Below are 7322 nucleotides of genomic sequence, written 5' to 3'. Positions count from 1 at the left end.
CATCACACTCCATAAAGGGGGAGCAACTACAGACCCTGGAAACTATCGCCCCATTAGCCTGACAAGTCTGGTATGCAAAGCTGTAGAGTGCATCATCATGGGCCTGCTTAACAGAGATATAGACAAGCTCCAAACTCTTGACCCCAAACAGTTTGGCTTTGTCAAGGAGAGATCCTGCCTGCTGAACCTGGTTGACTTCTTCGAGGCAGTCACCAAGGCTGTGGATGAGGGTAAGGCAGTGCATAACGCCTACCTTGACCTGGCCAAGGCCTTTGATACCATTCCCCACTCACATATCATTGATAAACTCACCAAACTAGGCATCAGTCCTTACATAACTAGGTGGGTTGCAAATTGGCTCACAGACAGGAACCACAGAGTGAAAGTTGCAGCTTCCAAGTCAGACTGTTGACCAGTCATGAGTGAAGTCCAACAGGGCTCAGTCCTGGGCCCTCTCCTGTTTGGCATCTACTTCTCAAAAGTCCAGGCCAACAGACAAGGACTCTGGCTGACCAAGTTCACTGATGACTGCAAGCTAGGAGTCATTATCAACTCCCCAAGTGATGCAGACATCCTACAAAAGGGCCTCTCTGTGACCAATGACCTGTGTCAGAACCATGGTCTGAAGCGTAACACCAAAAAATGCATTATCATTCCCTTTGGAAAAAAACTCAGTTCCCATGAATGACCACATTGATGGGTGCCCACTGAACACTGAAGGGGCCATAAGAGATCTGGGCATCCAGATCAATAGCCACCTCACCTTTGACCACCACATTGCCACTGTGGTCAGAAAGTCCTTCTATGTGGAACATCTTATAACCAAAGGTTTTGCATCCAGGAAGAAAGAGGTCATCATCTCTCTCTACTCATACCTCATTAGACCAATCATAGAATATAACGCTCCATTTGGCATGTACCTGACCAGACACCTACAACAGCTGAAGAGGCCACAAAAGTACCTCACAAAAAGGATCCTACACCTTAAACATATGTCCTACATGGACAGACTCAAAAAAACTTCAGCTGTTCACAGTCTCTTATCATCTACTTAGAGGTGATCTCTGCTTGACTTACAAAGTCATGTCCGACCCAGACCTACTTGAAATGCTACACTTAAAGAAATCCATATCCCCCCATGCCACACACTCCAGAGTTCACAACCTCATTACCACAATTAACAGAACATGCTGGAGGGAAAGGTTCATCTCCCAAAGACTGCCCATACTCTGGAATAAGCTTCCCATTCATGTCAAGCAGAGCACCTCGCGAGCCATTTTCAAGAGAAATCTTGACGAGTGGATGAGTAATAGAAAGTTCACTTCAGGGATCACTACAGTTGCCCTACTGGATAGGGGCACTGTAAACTAACATTGGGTGGCACAATGCCTGGGCAATTTTTTGTTTCAGAGCCCATGGATATCAAATTGTGTTCTCTGTCACTCAAACGGCAGGAGCTCTGTCACACACTGCACCACTTAGAGGTGGCACTGCCAAAAGCGGTGAGCATTAGCCTACTGATGTTATTTGTTATTCTGCAATGTAAGCATGTTTATCACGAAGAGCCTAGCGGTACATTAGCATAAACTAGTCAGATATCTTCCTGCTCTTTGCTGGACAGTTGCTGTGACATCTGCCCAAAGGAGTAGTCTTTACAGTTTAAGAACCACTGATCTAATTGGTCACTCTTCTTTTACTTGACAGTTGGAGTACACTGTCTAAACCAGTTACTTCCTACCCTTGACAGTTTGGTCTCTGCATTCAGTAACCGAAACAAAATCTGTTTTACTTTGAGTTTTCATACTAATGTCTGAGCACCAGCTATAAACTGATTGCTTTCTGCTGTAAAGGGTGTCTAAAGTCAGATAATGCCCACTATGCTGTATACCCTACACCTAATTCCCATCCACCCCACTTTACTCAAGTATCATACTACCCAGGTCCACCTATAATTTCTGACACCCAATCTCTGTACTTCCCCAAACTACCTTACTACTATCAATCACTCTTCTTTTGATTTACTTCTTCCCAACTTCCATCTAATATTTAGCATCATTCCAAGAACCATTCCTCCCCCCCATACTGCTATATACTTTATCCATTCCTATTCGGCCCTGTCCCTGTCAAATTTAGCAAAACTCCCTCCTCCATTCATCCCATCGCTATCACCTCATATAATGCAAACAGATTATTGATTACATCTTATTTGTCCCCTATAATATCTCTCAGCCTTCATCTCATCTCACCATACTGCTAAAACCTCTTTACTCTCAGTCTCCCTATATATACATAATAAATCACTGTCTAATGTTCTTCCTTAATCCTCTCACTCCCATAATGTTTTTATTTTATTTTATTTAACATTTTTTGACCGGGAAAGTCCGACTATGTTCCACAGATCCTGTTTTCAGCGGAGGCCTGGGGAGAAATGCTCCAGAAGCATGTCTTTAGAATGTGGGAGGAAACCAGAGTACCTGGAGGAAACCCACGCGAACGCAGGGAGAACATGCAAACTCCACACAGAAGGCACCCCAGCTGAGAATCGAACCATAGAACCCGTTGCTGTGAGGTGACAGCATTAAGTGCTGCACCACTGCACCGCCCTAGTGTCCATCTCTATATATAGCTAAATTCCTCCAACCTTCTCACTTACTTTACATTACCTTTCTACCTCTATCATTCTACTTGCATCTGGTTTTAACAGCAATACGTCCTCATTTTCTTTTTATCAAATAATCTAGACATGTTTCTTTCACACTTAATCATATTTTCTGCTCTACAAAACTCCACTATCACCTGCAGGCACATTTTCACAGGCTCAAAGCACCATGCTGTCTAACTTCATTACATCTCTGCATTTACTCCCTTCAATTTTCATTCATCCATTCATCAACAGCTATGCAGTGCAAAATGATGCACTCCTAAAGTTATGATTCAGGATTAAATTCAAATATAAATGCCATCCTACACTCAGTCCTGACCCTCAAACTATGCTGGAATGTCCACCCAAACCCTGGTCCTCCTCACAGTACCCCAACTTCCATGATTTTTACCTCACAGTCTTACTCCTTTCAACCCACAAAAACATCTGTTTAGTATAAATATAAGAAGCATTAGAAACAAACTAGCAAACATCCATGCCTGGACAGCCCACCACTCACCAGTGAAATTGGGCTAAAGCAAGATATAAAAGGATACAATATTCTATGACTAGACAGGTCCAAAAAAGGCAAGTGATGTTGCTATATACCAAAATCCCCTTATCTCTTCCTTCCTCAAAACCCCCAAAAATAAATAATGCTGAAATCTTCATGCCCCTTCTAAAACTAAATAAACACAAGTCTCTATACTTAACGGGAATTTACATTCCTTCAGGCAACAAAACAAATGCAGTTGAAGATTTATTCTCCTGGCCTTCCTCAAATATTCTGCAGAAAGCTACCATAATGGGTGATCTAAATGTTTACTGACAGGCCAAAAGCAATGATACCTTTAATGATGCAATAAACATAGATGGGCTAACCCAGCTTATTATATCCACAACATTGTACAATAAACATTCTGATAGGAGACGCCCTTAGACAGGATCCTCACTAACTCAAAAAACAAAACTATTTCCCCGGTGCTCTCCCCAACACCCTAAATGACCACCTTCCTACCTTCACTATAAGGAACTTTCACAATCTCCATAAACTCCACAGCAACAACCATATTCACAATCTGTCCTCCTTCCACAAAGATACATTAATTTCAAATTTAAAATTAATTAACTGAAACACTCTACTAACCCTTCCACTAGATGATGCTGTCTCTCTATTCAGCACCACTTTCCTCATTATTCTAAATGTACATGACCCTGTAAGACCTAAGGAATCAAAGCAATTCCAGCATTCTAGCTCTCTAGACAAACCATACAAATTATGAAGCAGAGAGACACAGCATGGGAAACCTGGAAAAAAATAAGACAGACTCTAAGCAACAAAAAGTAAATGCCTCAGAAACAGCACCAAACAAAGGATTAAATCTGATGAGAAATCATACTAGACCAGTACCTAAACATCAGATCACAAAAAAAACAAAACGGTTCTGGTCTTACTGGCCAAGTCATCCATCCCAGATCCTCTGCTGTCCCTCAGTCCAATGACTCGGCCTCACAATTCCATACACACTTCATCAACCCTATAACTTCAATCCTGTATCTCTCAACCTCCACTACCCCACAGCCTAAAACTAAACCAACTCACCACCATAAAACTTTCTCCCTGGAACCCGTCTACAGCTCCACCATAAAAAAACAGCTTCTAAAACTGAAACCTACCACTGCTGCCTCAGATAACCAGATATTTGCCACAATTTCAAAGGACTGCAAACATTAACAAATCCTTTACAACCAGTCAAATTATAATATTTTAGGTAATACATCATTGTAATCTTAACTGCAGCTAGTCAGGACCATGCAATTAGACAGCTGTATTTTTTTTCATGAAAGTGTGATATGTTGCTTGCAGTAAAGGATACAAGGTAGATGCTCCCAGATGCTCCCAGTATGTTCATGAATAGCTGCAGTTATGATTAAAACACTATATGACTTAAAGATTAGAATCTGACTAATTGTCAAGCGTTTGTCAATGCTTTGGCAAATAACTTCAACTTATCACATCAGAGAATAGATTAAGTATTAGTGGATGAACATAGTCAGTGACAAGAGTTATATAAGGTATTTGTATTGATTAGGCACTAGCCATATAGGCCAAGAATACAGCATATAAGCTATAACCTGTTAGCTACCAATAGGAGAAGGTATGCAAAACACATATGAACAATGAGGTCTATCCCAAGGTAGCATGGCCAAACAACTCATTTTTTATTTATGACTCCAACTCAAGTGAAATGACAAACTATGTGTTAAAATGGGTCTACTTCGAATAACCGAACCGCCACTTCACTGACACCCAGAAGATCGAGACGGAACGACCGAACAGGTAGGTGATCGAAAAGGCGATATTCCGACAGCTGAAAGACCGACAACGGCAACGTGTGAGCGCGATCCAGTAAGTGTGCGATAGTGACAGATTTAGGATTGGGGAGCGGACAGGTAAGTGTACGATAGTGAGGGATTTTAGGTTAGGGTGTGGGAAAGGTGAGTGTGCGGTAGTGTCGGACTTAGGGTTCCGGTAAGGTAAGTGTGTGATAGTGACGTAGTGTAGTGTAGGGAAGGGTTGAGTGTGTTAGGGTTAGTATGTGGGTGGAGTGAGTGTGTGATAGTGACGGGCTTAATGTTTTAGGGTGGGTTAAGTGAGTTAGGGTTAGGGTGCAGGTAGGGTAAGTGTGCGATAGTGACGGTGTTGAGGTTTAGGGGTGGGTTAAGTGAGTTAGGGTTAGGGTGCGGGTTGGGTAAGTGTGTGGTAGTGTCGGACGTTAGGGTTAGGGTTTAGGTTAAGGTTAGTAGATATGTTATTGTGTGCAATGTGTAGTTTACGTTTTTTGTGTCGGTGTAATGGTATTCGGTTTTTTGAGTTGTTGGTGTTTGTCGGTGTTGTATGTTTTCGGTTGTTTGGGGTCGGTAAATTGTGTGTCGGTGAATCGGAAGTTCGGTTATACAAAGTAGACCCGTTAAAACATATAAACATGTCATGTCATGTAAACTGGAGTTTGATCTGATGAAGCCCAGTTAAGTGCAAAAGTGCTCAGTTATTTAATATATTTTATTTTGAAAAATGAAGAATCGTTTTCTAGGCAAGTTATAAATAATTGCTGGATTACTTTGAAGACTCACTGAATTTGTCTACAGTATGTTTGTTTTTTTTTTTGTTTTTTTTTTTCTGTTTAAGGAATCACAGCCTGCAACTTCATTACTAATGAAATGCCAGTTTTCCATGTACTTTAATGTTTTTCCTACGGCTAGAAAACTATTTCACTTTACAATAAGCATCTATTAGATAGATAGATAGATAGATAGATAGATAGATAGATAGATAGATAGATAGATAGATAGATAGACAGACAGATCAATCAGGACATAGTTACAGAGAATGAGAAGTAAATTACAACATCAATATGCCAAAGTAATGTTAAACTAAACAAAAATGATAACATATAGTAATGTGTAGTTAGAACTATACAAAGACCAATACATAAAATAAGTTGTCATAATTATATGCATAATATATAATACTATTTATAACAGGCATACTACAGGGAATGCTGCCATGCAGATATAAACAAAGACAAACAATAAATATTTACATCACAAATTTGGAGTATCTGTATTTTTCTTGTTGCTGTAGGTGCACTTTAGCCTAATAGGTGAATGAACTAAGGGAGGGAGCTGATGACAAGTACCTGAGAACAAGTTCCTGATGGATATTCTTAGCTGGGAAAACATTCAGTCAGTGTAAACAAGCAAATAAAGTAGAAGATATGTCAGAAGATATGAAAAATCTGGAGCATTCTCTGACAGAACTGAATTGTAAGTCTTTCCATTAGTCCATGCAAAGACGTTTATAAAGAATTGTGTTAATGACAACAGCAAGTCTTCGGGCAGTTGAAAGCCAATAAATTTCCTTGGCACTTTGATAATTTAAATGTAATCAACTGTATACAATCTGACAATTAATTGTATTAACTCTGCTTAGGTTCCTGTAACTATACTCAGGATGCTTTGGTCAAATAAGTATATTCAAAATCTCATTGTGTGCCCTCTCAGTTTCTAAACGTTTGAAATAACTATGAATGAGTCTATCATAAAACTAGAAAAATTCATATAAAATTATTTTACAGTTCCTTTCAGCTCACTATTCAGTCCTTCATTCATAAATAAAATATTCAATTTTTTCAATTTTTATAACCTTATACATCTGAAGAGCATATCAAGTAAACTTTGGCTAGGGCATATCTGCCATATTTTGTTGCCCATCTAATTGTAAAAGGTATGGCTATTTACTTCACATAGATCACTGTACCTCTTTATACTTCACTGGTCTGACCAATTATTGAATACAATGATACTTTATTTAGCCTTCACATAAGTCTCATAAAAGATCTTGAAATGGTTTGGTAGTTATTGTAGATGATTAAGACTATGAGCTGTGTCTTCCTGTAGTTCAGGGTACAGGATCTGATTCCTTTCACCTCCATTTGCCTACTATGTGACTCTGAGCAAGTGATATAACCAGACAATACTCCTAGGTCATCAATGCAAAGGGACAGTTGGGTCCAGTGTGCTTACCAGGTTAAAGATTGAATAAAAAAGGTACAATGAGTCCTTACTGGAAAAATCATAACATTGGAAAACCTGAACTATTCATAAATTTCATTATATT

This window comes from Protopterus annectens, chromosome 7.part0, assembly GCF_019279795.1.
Source record: "Protopterus annectens isolate FY-2018-M chromosome 7.part0, PAN1.0, whole genome shotgun sequence".
NCBI classification, from domain to species: Eukaryota; Metazoa; Chordata; order Ceratodontiformes; family Protopteridae; genus Protopterus; species Protopterus annectens.
This window is presented reverse-complemented; position numbering follows the sequence as displayed.